Source organism: Papaver somniferum, unplaced genomic scaffold (assembly GCF_003573695.1).
Source record: "Papaver somniferum cultivar HN1 unplaced genomic scaffold, ASM357369v1 unplaced-scaffold_132, whole genome shotgun sequence".
In the NCBI taxonomy this organism is placed as follows: domain Eukaryota; kingdom Viridiplantae; phylum Streptophyta; class Magnoliopsida; order Ranunculales; family Papaveraceae; genus Papaver; species Papaver somniferum.
The window spans coordinates 4,723,608-4,744,325 of NW_020622381.1; the positions used below are offsets into that span (position 1 = coordinate 4,723,608).

Genomic DNA, 20,718 nt, shown 5'->3' on the forward strand with positions numbered 1-20,718 from the left:
TAAATACAAAAAACAGCTATAAGCAAAATATTTATTAGAGAAGCGGGTGCAGGTGTTCACAATTCATGTAATGATAAGTACATAATTGCTATAATTGTTAAAGGCCTATTGATTATGTAGTGTACTCCTAATAACCCAAATATATATATCGAAAGCAAAGAGGATAGAGAGAAATCAAATTCATCCTTGGTTGAGAATTCTTGTTTGCGTACCTATTAACAAATCAATAAAATAGTGAGTCAAGATCACAGAATAGATGAGAAAGAAAGAGATAAAAAGTGAACTGGAAGTAGGAAGTAACACCATGTCTATATTACATACGCGAACCGTGGTTTGTAAATATGGGTTCGCCTGCAAGTTCAATCATCTACAGCCTGCTGCTGCTGTTGGATCCATATGCTCATCAGTAGCACCTCCATCAGCGGGTTTAACATATCTTGGTGCACTTTCCAGCATGGTATTTACCAACAAAGATCATTATAAACAGACGGCTTTGCTACAACTTATATTAAACAACTCCCACCAATTTCAATTGATGTCGGTTTCTTGAGACTGAAATAAAATTTATCCAATATTGACATCTCTGACTATTCCTGGTGCGAAAGCTTAACTAACCTAAACAATTTTTCAACGACATGTAATAAAGCAAAATAAGTTGAGTTAGTGTAAAATCTTCAGGGTGAGCTTGTGCATACCTTTGCTAAGTTCCTGCAACCTGAATTGCAATCAACCTACAGTATATCAGTTCCTGTATCAATCTGTACACAGAATGCCTATTTGTCAGAACCTAATCTCAGTCATGAATTGTATATATCCTCAAAAGTTTGCCAAGTCAAACTCATTGAAAACCCATCACAGCTCATACAATAAACACATCTGACAAAACCCAGAACTAATTTACACAATTCATCATACACTTCAAGAACTAATATATATTCACCAATTCAATACAACATATTGCATGTACTCTCACCAACGACATAAATCCCAGTAAAAAATCACCAAGAAAATCCCCAAAATCACTAAAACAAAAATCAGGTGAAGGGTGATATTATCTTGAGAACGATCAGAAAAAGATCTGGGTTCTGAAGATTTATAGTAATAGCCTGAGTATAAGGATCGTCAATGAATGCTTCCATTAACATATTAATTAATGGACAATAGGCACGAAACAAAATCATATAGAAAATTTAACCAAATCCTTGAGAGCTTTCAAACTTTCCCATTACTTGATTTGCTTTTGTCTTTCCTTCTAATTGCGGTGATTCTGTAATTAAAAAAAAAAAAAAAAAGGAAGAGCTATTAAATTTATTTACCCTGATAGCGTAAACTTAGTCGTCAGTGTCGTTGATGTAGTATACTTTCTACATCTTCCTCGTGTAACTTGCATGCTAAAACTCTGAGATTTTCAATCCTTTGATTAATTGGATATACCAAAACCGAATGAAAAAGTCGAACCAATTAGTATAAAAAGGTTACATGATGTTAATTTTAGTGTGTGGCAACGATTCAGAAAAATAGTAGTTCAACTAATTCCTGCGATGAAGATAAAAAGGCGAGGGAGAATCGAACCAAACAAATCAATTAGGGTTAGAGAACTGACCTCCTTATAACATGTAAGGATTCATCTTCAGAAATCAAGTCATGGGCAACCTTCCCCATCGACAAAGCAGAGTGTAGAAACCCAAAATTAAAAATGTTCATAGGAAAAATACCCAAGATTGTTTAGACTGCGTTCGAATAAGGACGCTATATAAGTTTTGTGATTTCTACATTTTAATGGCTGGGAGCTGCAATTTAGATGGAAGAGCACTTGATCCAGCGGAAAGCATTGATTTGCTTGAGCTGAGACATAACATTTAATTTAAACTTCGAGGCTGAAGATGTGGTGGAGGGTAACAGCTTCACTTCAGGTAGACTGTATAGAGAGCTACACGTAATTAAGGATTTGTGCTACAGTAACTTGAATGATGCTTTACCAACTCCCTCCTAATTGTTTTTTCATCATATGGCCAATCATACAAATCAAAATTAAATTATTAAGAAAAGTACATAATCATTAAGCACAGATGCTAAGAAAAAAAAATCAATAAAATCAAAAAAGAAAAGAAATAGATTACCAATATAATTCCAGGCCTTCTACGTTTACCTTCTTCTTCTTCTATTCCTCTCAATCGCCTTTTCTTTTTATTAATTGAGAAAACGAAACTACATTTACATCCATGTTCAGGAAACCGGCAGAAGATCAAACGAAAACGTCTGCATTTATTGCACACATCCATGTTTATCTCCATCAGTCACAGTAGAAGCTTGAAATCTTCCCTGAATCACGGTAGCAGCTTGAAATCTTCCGTTAGTCACTTGAAACCCTTCTCCTACATCATCAGAAGTCTAACTGCAATTCATATCCCTTGGGATTGGATGTTTCTCTGCTGCACATACCACCAGACTCCATACCTCGTTCAAACCAAAAGAAGCATCACCATCACTATCTCTTATGTAGCTACAAACCAACAACAACATTTCTTCATCACCAGCTTCAGTACTGTCAGCTCCAACTCAGATTCAAATCCCATTCAAGATTAACACACTGGCTGAAACGGTAAGGTAAACAGCCTTAGAATTTGCTAAACCGAGAAAACGTCCAATTTGAAGAAAAGGCTAACTTTTTTTAAACCCAATATCCTAAATTGCAACATAATCTTATTAGAACCCATAAACAACAGAAACTCCATAAGCGAAATTCAAAAACCCAAAAACAACGAATCAAAAGCCCTAGATATCATATACGAAATTCAAAAGCGAGAAATACAGCTGAAAATAATAATAATCAAACCATTTGAAACTAATAAGATTCAGAAATCAAACAGAAATTATATAATTTGTATTTGGAAGTGATTTCAGAGAGGAGAAGAGGAAAAGGTTCGCTGTGAAGTGGAAAATTCAGAAAGAGCGGTTCGCTGTGAAGTGGTTAACTACATATAAAACGTGGTTAACTACATATTCGCTGTGAAAAATCTGAGAACTTTCTTTACTCATGAACTGATCAGCCTAAAATAAAACGTGGTCAAGAATGTTTCTTCCTATTTTGACTGTATATAAAATATGAAGTTTTTCTTCTCAGAACTTGTGCATGATCATTTACGCATACGTTAACCTAAAAATCAAAATAGTTTGAGGAAAAAAAAACTACCCAGATTTGTTGTTTATGATGAAACCTCACAGGTATTAGCTTGAATAGGAAACCTCCATTGGCACCTCTCATCTTGTAGTGTTTCACCGGTAGCCAAATAGGAAAATGTCTCTAGATAGTCAATCATATGATACAATGGAAACATTTTCCAACATTTTTCACCAACGCTTGGCATCCTTATTACCAACAATCACAACATTAAAAAAAATAAAGTACCGAATACTCAAGCGGTGCGACTGAAAAAAGAGCAGTGACAACTAAAAATTGTAGAGACGCAGATCAATTAAAGAGTATTGACTACAGAAAAATGCGATAATCTTTTCTAGGAATAGGCAGTATGAACGATTACTCAAGATGAATCATACAATTGATGCCTCTTCTCCTAAAACTTATATACACCTAAATTGCTGCATAGTTCACATATGTTTCTGCCTCATGAACTCAATACAAAAACAACATAAAAAAGTCTCAAGTTTCATCAGCAAATTGAATCTATCAATTTGATTTGATCCAGATGTTAAGTACAAAAATAAATACATTAACAATATAATTCTAGTATTTCTATATGATTCCCTCCTTCTTATATTCCTCCGTCATCTTTCTTCTTCAAATCTCTTACACATAACCAAAAAAGCACCATATCGTAAAGCGAAAAAATCGCAACCAAAAAATAAATCCCCCATCATTAATTCTCCTGAATGTACTCCAGGATTCCACCCATAATTAATCATTTCTTGTTTAATTAAGTACGTCCATCTTCAAGCATACATAAAAAACTTGAATATATTTCAGTAAGAGGCATCCTTGAATTCCTTTTACTGTTGAAACCTAAAAAGAGGGGAGAAATCTAATTAATTACTTCCACTTTCAAGTATACATAAAAAACTTGAACATATTTCAGTAAGAGGCACCCTTGAATTCCTTTTACTGTTGAAACTTAAAAAGAGGGGGAAAATAACATCGTTAACATAGATCACAGACGCCATAGTAAGTAAATCATTTATATTGGACTAGTGAAATATTCAAGTTCGTTTATTATGTTCTCTATCATTTTTAAATTAAAAGTGGTACCTCTTCTGGTCATCACCAATCCTCCCCTTCTATCTTCTACGTACTGTTAAATCAATGCGGAATCACTATTGGGGAACACAGTAAAACCAAAATCAGGTGATATGGATAGGGAGTTGAAGTAATGAACACGGTAAAATTCTCAAGGGTGATATTCATGTTTTAAGGTTACACATTATAGAGATATTCATGTTTATTAGTAGGGTTAACAGAGTTCAAATTTTAATGGAATGATAAAATTCACAAATAGTGCCTATTTGAGACTGCAAACTTCACATCTTATGATTGATCGAACATCACCCCTACAGTGAATAAGATGGAACAATCAAACAAAATTAAAATAAAGAAACCAAACAAAACAAAAGAACGGGATTTTAGGTTTAGGGTTCGTAAAGAATCGATAGCTAGTAGAAGAAATTGAATTTAGTCAGGGTAACAGCCGATAAGATATATAGAGTTACCATTAGGCAGCAGAAAATTGAAAAAACACCGATTTTTTTTGAAAAAACAGTGATAATTAGAGAAGATGAGAAACATACCGGCAATGTTCAATTTTGACTGAGAAGGCGCTTCCATCGAACTGTAAATCAGCCTTAACTAATCTTAAAGATGAGAAAACCCTTACGTCAACCATTAAAAGGTAGCAAGGTTCTGATTTCGAAAGAAAACACGATTAAGAAAACATGGAAATTCAGAGACAGGGTTAGCAGAAAGATACTGGTGAGAAGTCGTTAGCAGGAGTAGTCGAGCATAATCCCCTGGTTTCGTGAATTTGGGGATTTGAAAAAAAAAACACAACCGATCATTCCTGGCCGTCCAAGTCATAGGTCGATCAGGATGATTCCGGCCGGCAGATCATGGTCCCCGTTCATTCCTGACCATCTAATGATTCTCAAATCTCAGAGTCAAACACCACCTTTTTGGTGCCTACGACCCGGCTGTGAGTTAGAATTTCTAGAGTTATATGCAGTCCCCACTTTAAAATTACTTATGATTAGGTTGAAATCTAGATGGCGGAGCCTATAAGGAAGATCCCGATGTCATGCTGGCATGATAAAATTTGGTCAGGCGGTTAGTATTCTCGCACAAAATTTTAGTCGTCCGGTAATGATTGGGGCGGTCTTTAGGTAATCGTGTTATAGTAGTCGGGATTCGGGACCTATGGCGCTGGCCGTGGATTCGAATTTTTAAGGTTAAATATAGTCCCCACTTTAAAATTAGTCGTGATAAGGTTAAAATCTAGAGGGTGGAACCTATAAGGAAGATCCCGATGTCTTTCTGGCATGATCAAATTTGGTCCGCCGTTCACTATCCTCGCATAAAATTTTAGTGGTCCGGTAATGATTGGGACAGTGTTTAGGAAATCATGTCGGCCCTGGCCATGGATTAGAAAGTATAGTCCCCACTTTAAAATTAGTCGTGATTAGGTTGAAATATAGAGGGTCAAACTTATAACGAAGATCCTGATGTCTTGCTGACCTGATCAAATTTGGCCAAATGATCAGTATCCTCCCACAAAATATTAGTCGTCCAGTAATGACTGGGACAGTGTTTAGGTAACCGTGTAATAGTAGGATTAGAATTTTTAGAGCCAAATGTAGTCCCCACTTTAAAATTAGTTGTGATTAGGTTGACATCTGGAGGGTCGAACCTATAACGAAGACTCCAATGTCTTTTATGACCTGATCAAATTTGGTCAGCTGGTCAGTATCCTCGCATAAAATTTTAGTCGTCCGGTGATGATTTGGACGGTGTTTAGAAAGTCCTGTCATAGTAGCCGCGGTCTATGGCCCCCGGCCGTGGATTTGAATTTCTAAAGTTAAATGTATTCTCCACCTTACAATTAGATGTGATTTGGTTGAAATCTAGAAGGAGAAACCTATAAGGAAGATCCCGATGTCTTGTCGGCATGATCAAATTTGGTCAGCCGGACAATATGCTCGCACAAAATTTTATCCGTCAGGTAATGACTAGGGTGGCGTTTAGGTAATTATGTCATAATAATCGGGGTCGTAGTCCTCGGTCGTGGATTATAATTTCTAGAGTCAAATATAGTCCCCACTTTAAAATTAGCGGTGATTAAGTTGAAATCTAGAGGGTCGAACCTATAACAAAGATCCTGATGTCGTTCTGGCCTGATCAAATTTGGCCAGCCGGTTAATATTCTCGCAGATCCGGTAATGATTGGGGAGGTGTTTAGAGAATCGTGTCACGGCCATGGATTAGAATTTATAGAGTCAAATATACCCACTTTAAAATTAGTTGTGATTAGGTTGAAATCGAGAGGGTCGAACCTATAACGAAGATCCCAATGTCGTTCTGGCCTGATCAAATTTGGTCATCCGGTCAGTATCCTCTCATAATATTTTAGTCGTCCGTTGATGATTGGGGCGGTGTTTAAAAAATTATGTTATAGTAGGCGGGACCTGTGGCCCCGACCGTGGATTAGAATTTCTAGAGTCAAATGTAGTCCCCACCTTACAATTACCTGTGATTTGGTTGAAATCTAGAAGGAGGAATATATAAGGAAGATCCCGATATCTTGCTGGCATGATCAAATTTGGTCAGGCGGTCAATATCCTCGCAAAAATTTTAGTCGTCAGGTAATGATTGGGGCGGCATTTAGGTAATTTTGTCATAGTAGTCGGGACCTACGGTCCCGGCCGTAGATTAGAATTTTTAGAGTCAAATATAATCTCCACTTTATAATTAGCAATAATTAGGTTGAAATCTAGAGGGTCGAACCTATAACGAAGATCCTGATGTCGTTCTGGCCTGATCAAATCTGGTCAGCCGGTCACTATTCTCGCATATCCTGCAATGATTGGGGGGTGTTCAGAGAATCGTGTCATAGCCGTGGATTAGAATTTATAGAGTCAAATGTAGTCCCACTTTAAATTTAGTTGTGATTAGGTTGAAATCTAGAGGGAGAAACCTATAAAAAAGATCTCGATGTCTTGGTGGCCTGATCAAATTTGGTCAGCCGGTCAATATCATCGCATAAAATTTTAGTCGTCCGGTTGATTGAGACGGTGTTTAGGTAATCGTGTCGTCCCTGCTGTGGATTAGAATTTCTAGCATCAAATATAGTCTCCACTTTAAATATAGTCGTGCTTAGGTTGAAATTTAGAGGGTCGAACCTATAACGAAGATCCCGATGTTTTTCAAGCCTGATCAAATTTGGTCAGCCGGTAAATATCTTCGCACAAAATATTAGTCGTCCGACAACGATTGGAGTGGTGTTTTAGGTAATCGTGCCATAATAGGCCCCAACCGTGGACTAGAATTTCTAGAAAGAAATATAGTCCCCACTTTAAAATTAGCCGTGATTGGGTTGAAATTTGAGGGTGGAACCTAGAAGGAAGATCCCGATGTCTTGTTGGGATCCCTTTTTTGCGACCATCATCTTTTCCTCTTGTTACCGCATTTCATAAAATAATGTTTTTAAATTGATATCTAATTTAAACTTCCTGTGTTTGCTTATAAATCTAGAATTATAGACCATAATTACAACAATGGTGGATGTGACTACTGTTTGAAATGTTACCGCAAACCATCTCTAGATCTTCACTAACAAATGGCAGTTTCAAGCACATCCATAATCCATCATAAGATATCAGGCATGGACTTCATTATTCCGGCGACGATGAGCTTAATGACAATTGGATTGACGTGGGTCTAGCATTAGCCCATGATCCAGGCTGATTTCGTTTCCACACATTAGTCCTCGGGCAAATGGTTGCCTTTCTTTCCTTAAATTATTCTTTGCTGGAATTTTCGTTTACCTTCTTAAGAACCGAAAGTGCAAATATGGAACCAATTAACATCAATCTTTATACTGCAGTAGTGTTTGTTGTGTCACCCAACGGTCAGGATATATTGGCTTCTCTAACTAACGGCCATGATCTCCCTCCCCTCCCAGTATCATAGTGATCAAAAGGCTCCACGTTTTATCTTCCCCACTCCTGTGTAATAACTTCAGCCATAACCTCCCTCTTCACCTCCCCATATTCAATTTCAGTTCTTCTGTAACACTTCAAACTTTTTTCTACCAACCATATTGTTTAGGCCGTTCAATTAAAACTCCCCAGATGTATTTCATGGGTTATATATATATGATCAATCATTGTAACGAATGGCAACCGACATCATCACCCCGTTCGAACATGTATTCTTCTCTCTCACTGATTCGTTTTTTTTATGATTTCGCAGAATCATCATATTGAAATTGAACTGGTGTACAAACCAGTAGCAGGTTCATACAAGATCATTGATGAGATTTTGGTGAAGGATGCTAATAATAAACGAAGGGTATGAGTTGGACTGATGAAAACTGATATTCATGTTTAAGGGAAACTGAGACTGCTAATGGAAAACGGAAGAAAATGTATAAACAGGTATTGAATTAGGTTTTTGTGATTTATTAATTTGTTGATATGTTTCATGGTTAATTTTGTTCGAATCGAATATTTGGGTTCATCTTGGAGGTAGATTTCAGGATTGATTTTAATTGAAATTGGTTAGATGGGTTCATATAACAGATGTTATTTTCAATGGGATTACACCCAGATAATATCTTTCCAGTCCATCTCCAGGTATCTAAATTAGAGTTCCATTTTCTTCCATTTAGTTTTTCTTCTTTGAAATTCAATTAGTTATCTTTTGATTTTGAATGTTTTTTTTTCCAGAGATTTGATTTGACTAACCTTTTTGGTGATGAGGGCTTCTCCATTTCGGCAGCACGCATTCAACTTAATTCAGATGCCCCCTCCTTTAGGAACCATGATTATCATATTCCCTAAACCAATTTCTGCAGATTGAAATTGGTTTCATATCATTGTTAGATTTTAGAGGTAATTATGGTCCCCAATTTTAAACGTACAACTCTGATTGTTGAAAAGTTAAGAAATATTCTTAGATAATGTTGCTGAAGATATAACCAAGTTCTTTCATACTAACATGCGGTTCATTCTCTCGCAGTTTCTTCCAAGTTTCATACTAATTTGCACCAGCTCTTCCAACATCTCCCAGAACCACCTACAAAACTTTCAAACATACAACAGAGGATGAAGAAGGCAAATCCCTGGATGACCCGCATTCGAATCTCAAAACTAGGACGAATTAGATTTCATGGGGATTAATGATGTCACCAGTTTGGATGTGTTCATGCTTGATGACAATGTGAGTAACACCACCAATGTCAGTTTCAAATTATCTAAATTTTGCAGTCTTATTTAAGGCTCTTATAGAGACATTTTGGAAATGTATGTTCCCGTTTTCAACTTCTAATGGATATTAATATAGAGAGAGTGTACTGGCTAGACAGACTATGCGAGAATCATGTGCATGTTGGTTCTTAATCCAACAATGATTTTTCACCAATTAATTTTCTGGGTCTTAATTATTCTTTTTCTTGGTTATCAAATTGAAGCTTGAATCAATCGACCATTTTCTTGATTTTATATTTAGTTGGTGAAATAGTTGATGATCTGAATCATTTTTTTTTCCAACACTGTCAGCTGCGACTGGAACATTGTGCATCTTTTTTGAACAACATGTCATACTCTTTTTGATAATAACCATCGGAAACATTTACAAACCTTAGTTTTAAAAAACAAATTTGGATATGTTTATTTGGTCAACATGCGTAAGCATCTTTCTATTATCCAGTCCATGATTCAGTTCACTGACTTGATTAAATGACCCTTTTGTCTTTTTCAGGGCGAGAAACTACACGGGATGGTACCAAAGAACCTAATCCGGAAATTTGATCCTTGCTTCCCATTGGCGACATATATTTCCTACACTATTCTTGGGGGAAAAGAAGATATTTTGCCCCGCTCGCAGTGACCACCGTCTCTTCTTCAAGTGGGATACCGAGGTGAAGCCTCTGCGCTGCACTTCGGTTAAACAAGCTCAATTTTACCCAGTATGAAGATTTAAAATCGCGATCTGCAAATGCTTATTTTATGGGTATTCTTTGAGTGTAGCCATTAAATCAAAATATGTGCTGAAATTTGATTGTTTTCGTTTCTCAAGAAATGTTGTGCGGGTGCTAATCATTTTGCCAAATTTACAGGAAATGAATAGAGCCAATGGTCATTGCACGATGCGGGACCTCACTCTTCAGAACCTAAGGTATGTATGCATAAAAGTCATACTGCTTACGTCGTATTTCTTTGTACCTACATCCATTTGGATCGACGGCTACTGTATTCGTAAATTTAATAGAGGTGGCTTAAGAACACTTGCAAATCATACATTTAGGATAAATTAAGCCTGAGTAAATACCAATCTGAAGCGGTGGCAAGTTTACCAAGTACGAAACCTAGATCTGATATCTCTTTGGACTTTGTGTCACTTTGTTTTTTAGTTTTTTTGATTCTTTGCGTTCAACATGGCTATGCATATTATATTAAGTTCATCGCACTAAATACATTAAGGACGTTTCCACTTCCGTTTCTAAACAGGAAAACACAAAGGATATTGTTGCAAGTTCAAACCATCCATTGTCGCACTACTATAAGTTGTTGGGGGTACTGCAATTTTTGATTATCATGAGATTTAAGTTGTTGATAGAAGTACCACCCAATTTTTGTGATTTACAATACTCATAACTGACATGACGATCAAAGTTGTTGGACAGTACAAGTACATCTGTATGCATTAACAGTTGCTATGGGTCTTCACAAGTGTTGTGGGTTGTTGCCATCCAAGTTAAGATTTTTTTTAAAGGTATATCCACAGTAGTTACTAAGTAATAATTAATCTTCTGCTCCCGGGAAACCAACATTCATTATGGTAAATTTGGTTATCCTCCTATTTAACATTTGTACATCTTGACATATGAAGTTAATAAGTATCTGAAGTTCACTACAGCTCATTTCGCTTTTAAGTATTATATGTCATTTTATTTAAGCTTAGTTCACATATATTTAGGCTTGCTTTTGGCAAGTACTTGATGCACCTTTGTACCTTTTTTGGTAGGGAGGAGATAAGGTTAAAAAAGGCCGGGAAACTGACGAATGGAATTAAGGTAATGTTTCTTTCTTTTCAGTACTTTATAGTTAAGTGTAAAAGAGAACCATATATCAACGTATTGAGAAGTTTTAGATTCAAGTTATGTTAAATATTTCATTTTATTTTTGGTTTTTTTTAATGACTACAGGGAAAAATATTACAAATGCACAAGTTGTCGTGAATCCATAATCGCAATGCTCAAACCAAGGTGTAAAGCAAATGAAAAATTGTTTTCATTTTTATGATACCTAGATATGGCATGATTCAAATGGATGTTTATAGGCAATATCAACAACTGCGGCTTTAAATACCATTTGTACCAGGTTGAATTGGGTCAGGAACATGGATTACATGATGATCTTCAGCTCTCAATTTTTTGTTTTTTGTTGAACTCCGGATCATTTGGATTGATATTTGCGTCTTCCAAGAAAATACAACTCAGGAACTCTTCTTGCGTGATATTCAGGTATTAAGAATGTGGAGATTCATGATCACTTCCCTGTGAGTTTCCATTCACAAGCCCTCGATGAGAGTGAAGTTTATGAATTTTGCAGGATTGATACTCATTTGGGGTCGATGAGGCTCATAACACTTGCTCACATTATGTTTAAATTCCCATGTGAAAGAGAATTAATACGGTTTCAATCCAAGAGAAGATTAGTTGGGAACTAGATAAACTTCCCGAGATTATCCGAGTCCTAAGGATTATTGATTTGCTACATGAACTCTTCTATGTAGGGTTCTCTTGAATTTTAAGAATTTTAGGGTTTAAGCACCTTGCCAGGTAATCTTTACAAGCTTCTCATTGTACTTATATATACAAGAAAATGACGAGTTTTTTATTCAAAATCTAAGGTAAGTTGAAAAAAAGTAAGTATCAAGGTGTAAGAAGCTCAACAATTGTTACAGACACACGAATATGTAATAATTTTGTGTTGTTAATCTTAGTTGTGTTTTCAGTTATGTGTTGAAGTGTCTTTGTTAGATTGTGTTATGAAACGTTTGCTAACACAACATGAACTAGCAAGCAATGGAAGTAATACACTAAACGATAGGCTATGAGTGGAAGGCACACTATCAAGGCTTGCGTTTGAATTATGTTCAATGAGGTATCAGAGATTGATAAATTTATCCTCTTATACCAGTAAATGGGTTTTTTATTTAATTAACTTACCACGTTAAGCTTTGAGTATCAACCCATTAATTGGTTTTATGAACCAAAGTAATACACTAGAAATAGTATGAAAATAGTGAAAGTAAGGCTACCAGAGCGATATATAACTGCCAATTTGGGGTGAACTTTTGGTAGTAACACAAGAAGATCTTATTAATGTAGGACCAAAGGATCAATGTACAGTAGAACCCCTATAATTTAATCCGCCATAAATTAATAATCACAATAAATTAATAAATTTTATCGGTCCCGTCGGGGCCAACGTGCTAAATTAATAATTCGTTAAATTTATAAAATAATAACTTTTTTAACTATCTATAGGTCCCTTCGGATATATATAGTAATAACTCTTCAATTTATATAAATTTAGTTTTACATTTATGCTAATTTGGTAAAGAATGATTCAATTGTGACTTGATTTTTCTTAAAATTGATGTCACGTAGAATTTCATTTTGGATTTTCTGAACATTAGAAGAGTTATTGGTGTTGTCATTTCCTGATGCAATAAAAACCTATTCAATATCTTTGTAGTTTTGGTAGCTTCTTTACGGGAAGGTGGCTCTGTAACTACACTTTCATATTCGACTTCCACATCATCACTTTCGTATTTTCCCATGCACTCTCAATTATTTCATCGTCAGTTAACAAATCTGAGATAATATCCTTTTGAGGGATGTTTAAAAGAAATTCAACATCCATTCTGACGTGATAATTCAATCCATTGATTGATTTTGCGATTCTCTAGTTCCTTTATTATCTAACGTTTCTCTTCGATTCTTTGATATGGTGTCATCTATTGAACAAATCTTATAATGACGAAAACAATTTGCAATTAAATAAGGTGTATTGGTTCATTTTGTTGATTTTTTTTCCTTAGAATTAAACAATATTTTGATAAACTAATTAACATATAATTTAATAATTATTAATTTACGGGATTATTTAATATCGCGATAAATTGATAAATTTTGCCGGTCCCGACGCTATTATTTTATAGGGGTATACTGTATCCAAAAAAAAGAAAAATTAGTACGTGCAAATACAGAATTAAAATGGTAGCATTGTTGTTTAGAAAATGTTAAATAACCCAGTTTAAGTTACCATGAGGTGTAACTTATTAACCCTCATTTGATCTAATTTGTCGTTTAAGGTAACAGAAAGAAGAAGCCGTACATGGTGTGACAGCAAAGCACCACAGAATACAACGGTGTGAAATAGCCCGTGCCGGTACGGCACGGGTGATTCCCTAGTGCAATTACAACGAAGCTAACTCAAGGTAAAAATAAAACATTAAAGGAGTTGTAAACTCCCAAGTCGGGGCAAGTAAACCGATGAATGCGAGCACCTGCCAAGAAAAACAAAAAAATCACATCAGATAGCCAGTAGAGTAGAAGACAAACACAATCGATTATCTCTCGTCGCATCAGCAGATCTCAACAATCGATAATTGAGAAAACTCTGCTACATTTACTTTCGTGACTCAGATGACTCATGGGTAGTCATAATTTGACCCACTATTCATCTTTATTTATTTATATATGTACCTTATGCTATTCGTAAGTTCAGATCAATGCTTACAGATTTGCTTGATCCAGCAAACACTTACAGTAGTGTAGGGTACCCAAAGTGTAAGTTTAGATGCGTGGAGTTTGCCGAAGTATATGCCATCTGTGGGAGTCGAACCCACAACTACATGTTTGAATGTCATGTGCTCTACCAGTTGAGCTAAGATAGCAAGAGAGAAATTATTGCCAAACATAATCTACCTCGTCTCTTAATATCTGCTTGAGATGACTATAAACTTATGTATATACAAAGTAGGACTTGAGCATTTCAAAAACCAACTCTGACATGTCTAGTTCATTTAAATGATGTTATGCATCTCAAAAACAAATATGATATCAATGATTTGAAAGGATATGGATGTGAGTAACAATTTAGGAGTGTAAGAGGCTAGATGCAGAGCCTCAACTGAACTCAGGTGCTCATCCTAACAAACTAAACCCCATTTTCAAACTTTCACCTTTAGGCAGGGTGTTTTCTAATTTGTTTCATGTGTTCTGCAAAATAAGAATGCATAAATATAAAAGTTAGTTAAACAATACAACTGAAACATATAAGATCGAAGATTTCTGAAAAGAGATATTGACACTGAACATCGGATGGTTAGGCATATAGATTATAGGTGGTGACTGGTGAGATTAGATTCACCACAATATGTATACTACACAGATGATATATATGATGCTATTTAGAACTATTGGAGAGACAATCGGCTGCGACATTCTTAGTTTCTTAAATTAACCATTAATCTATATTATTTGAGAAGAGACTGCGGTTTCTTCAAGTACGAATTACTATTTGAGTGTCAGATACTTGATAATCATTGTTCCTCATTAGAGCAGATGAGGACCTTGGAACAAATTTCATATATAGGTGACCGTGGTATCTCTCTCACCTTCTCAGACATCTAATTTTTTAAATTCATAATCCTTAAATGTATGTGGTAATTAAACTTAATTATTAATACGCTTTGTTAAAGGAATTAACCATCACAACCAAGTTTTTATCTTTTGTCTCTTGAAAACGTTTGTAGTCATCTAGAGTAGCAACAATAGGGGTACTAAAAACCAATTTATAAACTGAAATAAACTACAATAACAATAGATAAGTAGTCTTACCTGATCGGAATTCAAAGGCCTTCTTTACCTCATTGGAAAAACTCCGATCTTCTATTTAATCACATGTCTCTTCTAGCAGAAGCTTAGTCAGCTGCTGAAGCAAAGAAAATAAAAAAATTTCTCCAATAAATATTGTTAAAATTAAAGCATGGAAATACGAAAACTCAACTTCGCAATAGAGATGTTTCTTCTTCCATTGTTGGCAAAGAGACAAAAATTGCATCTTTATTTATTTCAACCCCTTGCATTTTAGAATTGTCGTTTTCTGCTTTTACAAACAAAACATAGCCGCCCAAAAGAGTAATAGCTAGAGCCTAAAAAACCAAATAACATCTTCTTGTGGATTTTAAAATTAATTAAAAATGCTTATTAACCAAACCAAAATTCCAATAGTAAACACTTCAGTTGTGTTACCTGTTGTACTACAACAATTTTAGATCATAAATCTTCATTGATGTTGGCATATTCAAATATCTCATCTTAGTGTCGCACTGAGCCGCAACCTGATTCAAATATCTCATCTTAGTGTCGCACTCGACATGATAAGTTATCCAATCTATGTCATACTCAATACTCTGACATAATAATACATAAAACTAAAAGATGGAAATAATCTAAATTGCAAACCAACTGAACTGTATGCAGCAAATCAGAGATATACATCTTCAGCACACCTTGAAATTTGGCCAGAGCATGTATTTAAAATGATTCCTGCGACCTCAGCTCTAATTTAGCCTCTGGTTGTCCCTAAATACAACAAAACAGCTATAAGCAAAATATTTATTAGAGAAGCGGGTGCAGGTGTTCACAATTCATGTAATGATAAGTACATAATTGCTATAATTGTTAAAGGCCTATTGATTATGTAGTGTACTCCTAATAACCCAAATATATATATCGAAAGCAAAGAGGATAGAGAGAAATCAAATTCATCCTTGGTTGAGAATTCTTGTTTGCGTACCTATTAACAAATCAATAAAATAGTGAGTCAAGATCACAGAATAGATGAGAAAGAAAGAGATAAAAAGTGAACTGGAAGTAGGAAGTAACACCATGTCTATATTACATACGCGAACCGTGGTTTGTAAATATGGGTTCGCCTGCAAGTTCAATCATCTACAGCCTGCTGCTGCTGTTGGATCCATATGCTCATCAGTAGCACCTCCATCAGCGGGTTTAACATATCTTGGTGCACTTTCCAGCATGGTATTTACCAACAAAGATCATTATAAACAGACGGCTTTGCTACAACTTATATTAAACAACTCCCACCAATTTCAATTGATGTCGGTTTCTTGAGACTGAAATAAAATTTATCCAATATTGACATCTCTGACTATTCCTGGTGCGAAAGCTTAACTAACCTAAACAATTTTTCAACGACATGTAATAAAGCAAAATAAGTTGAGTTAGTGTAAAATCTTCAGGGTGAGCTTGTGCATACCTTTGCTAAGTTCCTGCAACCTGAATTGCAATCAACCTACAGTATATCAGTTCCTGTATCAATCTGTACACAGAATGCCTATTTGTCAGAACCTAATCTCAGTCATGAATTGTATATATCCTCAAAAGTTTGCCAAGTCAAACTCATTGAAAACCCATCACAGCTCATACAATAAACACATCTGACAAAACCCAGAACTAATTTACACAATTCATCATACACTTCAAGAACTAATATATATTCACCAATTCAATACAACATATTGCATGTACTCTCACCAACGACATAAATCCCAGTAAAAAATCACCAAGAAAATCCCCAAAATCACTAAAACAAAAATCAGGTGAAGGGTGATATTATCTTGAGAACGATCAGAAAAAGATCTGGGTTCTGAAGATTTATAGTAATAGCCTAAGTATAAGGATCGTCAATGAATGCTTCCATTAACATATTAATCAATGGACAATAGGCACGAAACAAAATCATATAGAAAATTTAACCAAATCCTTGAGAACTTTCAAACTTTCCCATTACTTGATTTGGCTTTGTCTTTCCTTCTAATTGCGGTGATTCTGTAATTAAAAGAAAAAAAAAGGAAGAGCTATTGAATTTATTTACCCTGATAGCGTAAACTTAGTCGTCAGTGTCGTTGATGTAGTATACTTTCTACATCTTCCTCGAGTAACTTGCATGCTAAAACTCGGAGATTTTCAATCCTTTGATTAATTGGATATACCAAAACCGAATGAAAAAGTCGAACCAATTAGTATAAAAAGGTTACCTGGCGTTAATTTCAGTGTGTGGTAACGATTCAGAAAAACAGTAGTTCAACTAATTCCTGCGATGAAGATAAAAAGGCGAGGGAGAATCGAACCAAACAAATCAATTAGGGTTAGAGAACTGACCTTCTTATAACATGTAAGGATTCATCTTCAGAAATGAAGTCATGGGAAACTTTCCCCTTCGACAAAGCAGAGTGTAGAAACCCAAAATTAAAAATGTTCATAGGAAAAATACCCAAGATTGTTTAGACTGCGTTCGAATAAGGACGCTATATATGTTTTGTGATTTCTACATTTTAATGGCTGGGAGCTGTAATTTAGACGGAAGAGCACTTGATCCAGCGGAAAGCATTGATTTGCTTGAGCTGAGACATAACATTTAATTTAAACTTCGAGGCTGAAGATGTGGTGGAGGGTAACAACTTCACTTCAGGTAGACTGTATAGAGAGCTACACATAATTAAGGATCTGTGCAACAGTAACTTGAATGATGCTTTACCAACTCCCTCCCAACTGTTTTTTCGTCATATGGCCAAGCATACAAATCAAAATTAAATTCTTAAGAGAAGTACATAATCATTAAGCACGGATGCCAAGAAAAAAAAAATCAATAGAAGCAAAAAAGAAAAGAAATAGATTACCAATATAATTCCAGGCCTTCTACGTTTACCTCCTTCTTCTTCTATTCCTCTCAATCGCCTTTTCTTTTTATTAACTGAGGAAACGACACTATATTTACATCCATGTTCAGGAAACCGGCAGAAGATCAAACGAAAACGTCTGCATTTATTGCACACATCCCTGTTTATTTCCATCAGTCACAGTTGCAGCTTGAAATCTTCCCTGAGTCACAGTAGCAGCTTGAAATATTCCCTTAGTCACTTGAAAACCTTCTCCAACATCATTAGAAGTCCTAACTGCAATTCATATCCCTTGGGCTTGGATGTTTCTCTGCTGCACATACCACCAGACTCCATACCTCGTTCAAACCAAAAGAAGCAACACCATCACTATCTCTTATGTAGCTACAAACCAACAACAAAATTTTTTCATCACCAGCTTCAGTACTGTCAGCTCCAACTCAGATTCAAATCCCATTCAAGATTAACACACTGGCTGAAACGGTAAGGTAAACAGCCTTAGAATTTGCTAAACCGAGAAAACGTCCAATTTGAAGAAAAGGCTAACTTTTTTTAAACCCAATATCCTAAATTGCAACATAATCTTATTAGATCCCATAAACAACAGAAACTCCATAAGTGAAATTCAAAAACCCTAAAACAACGAATCAAAAGCCCTAGATATCATATACGAAATTCAAAAGCGAGAAATACAGCTGAAAATAATAATAATCAAACCATTTGAAATTAATAAGATTCAGAAATCAAACAGAAATTATAATAATTTGTATTCGGAAGTGATTTCAGAGAGGAGAAGAGGAAAAGGTTCGCTGTGAAGTGGAAAAATTAAAAAAGAGGGGGTAATTCGATGTGAAGTGGTTAACTACATATAAAACGTGGTTAACTACATATTTGCTGTGAAAAATCTGAGAACTTTCTTTACTCATGAACTGATCAGCCTAAAATAAAACGTGGTCAGGAATGTTTCTTCCTATTTTGATTGTATATAAAATATGAAGTTTTTCTTCTCAGAACTTGTGCATGATCATTTACGCATACGTTAACCTAAAAATCAAAATAGTTTGAGGAAAAAAAAACTACCCAGATTTGTTGTTTATGATGAAACCTCACAGGTATTAGCTTGAATAGGAAACCTCCATTGGCACCTCTCATCTTGTAGTGTTTCACCTGTAGCCAAATAGGAAAATGTCTCTAGATAGTCAATCATATGATACAATGGAAACATTTTCCAACATTTTTCACCAACGCTTGGCATCCTTATTACCAACAATCACAACATTAAGAAAAGAAGTACCGAATACTCAGGTGGTGCGACCGAAAAAAGAGCAGTGACAACTAAAAATTGTAGAGACGCAGATCAATTGAATAATATTGACTACAGAAAAATGCGATAATCTTTTCTAGGAATAGGCAGTATGAACGAATACTCAAGATGAATTATACAATGCATGCCTCTTCTCCTAAAACTTATATTCACCTAAATTGTTGCATAGTTCGCATATGTTTCTGCCTCATGAATACAATACAAAAACAACATAAAAAAGTCTCAAGTTCCATCAGCAAATTGAATCTATCAATTTGATTTGATCCAGATGTTAAGTACAAAAATAAATACATTAACAATATAATTCTAGGATTTGTATATGGTTACCTCCTTCTTATATTCCTCCATCGTCTTTCTTCTTCAAATCTCTTACACATAACCTAAAAGGCACCATATCGTAAAGCGAGAAAATCGCAACAAAAAAATAAATCCCCCATAATTAATTCTCCTGAATGTACTCTAGGATTCCACCCATAATTAATCATTTCTTGTCTAATTAAGTACTTCCACTTTCAAGCATACATAAAAAAACTTGAACATATTTCAGTAAGAAGCATCCTTGAATTCCTTTTACTGTTGAAACCTAAAAAGAGGGGGGAAATCTAATTAAGTACTTCGACTTTCAAGTATACATAAAAAACTTGAACATATTTCAGTAAGAGGCATCCTTGAATTCCTTTTACTGTTGAAACCTAAAAAGAGGGGGAAAATAACAGCGTTAACATAGATCACATACGCCATGGTAAGTAAATCATTTATATTGGAGTAGTGAAATATTCAAGTTCGTTCATTATGTTCTCTATCATTTTTAAATTAAAAGTGGTACCTCTTCTGGTCATCACCAATCCTCCCCTTCTATCTTCTACGTACTGTTAAATCAATGAGGAATCACTATTAGGGAACACAGTAAAACCAAAATCAGGTGACATGGATAGGGAGTTGAAGTAATGAACACGGTAAAATTCTTAAGGGTGATATTCATGTTTTAAGGTTACACAGTATAGAGATATTCATGTTTATTAATAGGGTTAACAGAGTTCAAATTTTAATGGAATGATAAAATTCAGAAATATTACCTGTTTGAGACTACAAACTTCACATCTTTTGATTGATCGAACATCACCCCTACAGTGAATAAGATGGAACAATCAAACAAAATTAAAATAAAGAAACCAAACAAAACAAAAGAACAAGATTTTAGGTTTAGGGTTCGTAAAGAATCGATAGCTAGGAGAAGAAATTGAATTTAGTCAGGGTAACAACCGATAAGATATATAGAGTTACCATTAGGCAGAAGAAAATTGAAAAAACACCGATTTTTTTTTTGTTTGAAAAAACAGTGATAATTAGGGAAGATGAGAAACATACCGGCAATGTTCAATTTTGACTG

The 20,718-nt window shown here is 35.2% G+C and overlaps 2 long non-coding RNA genes and 1 other non-coding gene across 14 annotated transcripts; 1 reads left to right on the plus strand and 2 right to left on the minus strand.

The window, feature by feature from the left end:
• Positions 1–49: 49 nt before the first annotated feature.
• Positions 50–5,179, minus strand: LOC113332679. Of its 5 annotated transcripts, none has more exons than XR_003351647.1 (6): positions 4,801–5,179; positions 4,265–4,329; positions 3,194–4,021; positions 2,150–2,594; positions 1,604–1,989; positions 50–1,267 (listed from the first exon to the last, which is right to left on the minus strand). It is a non-coding gene; the product is annotated as an uncharacterized LOC113332679 (long non-coding RNA). The 5 variants fall into 5 exon arrangements; XR_003351646.1 differs by having other exon boundaries at positions 2,121–2,594; XR_003351650.1 differs by having other exon boundaries at positions 50–552; positions 696–1,267; positions 1,604–2,594.
• Positions 5,180–8,246: 3,067 nt separating this feature from the next.
• Positions 8,247–12,244, plus strand: LOC113332680. Of its 8 annotated transcripts, none has more exons than XR_003351653.1 (10): positions 8,247–8,658; positions 8,803–8,856; positions 8,950–9,114; positions 9,242–9,442; positions 9,983–10,234; positions 10,341–10,399; positions 10,732–10,996; positions 11,249–11,297; positions 11,430–11,747; positions 11,836–12,244. It is a non-coding gene; the product is annotated as an uncharacterized LOC113332680 (long non-coding RNA). The 8 variants fall into 8 exon arrangements; XR_003351657.1 differs by having other exon boundaries at positions 11,430–11,489; positions 11,605–12,244; XR_003351654.1 differs by having other exon boundaries at positions 8,247–8,429; positions 8,511–8,658; positions 11,430–12,244.
• Positions 12,245–14,118: 1,874 nt separating this feature from the next.
• TRNAE-UUC lies at positions 14,119–14,191 on the minus strand. Its single transcript has one exon. It is a non-coding gene; the product is annotated as a tRNA-Glu (tRNA).
• Between the last annotated feature and the right edge of the window lie 6,527 nt (positions 14,192–20,718).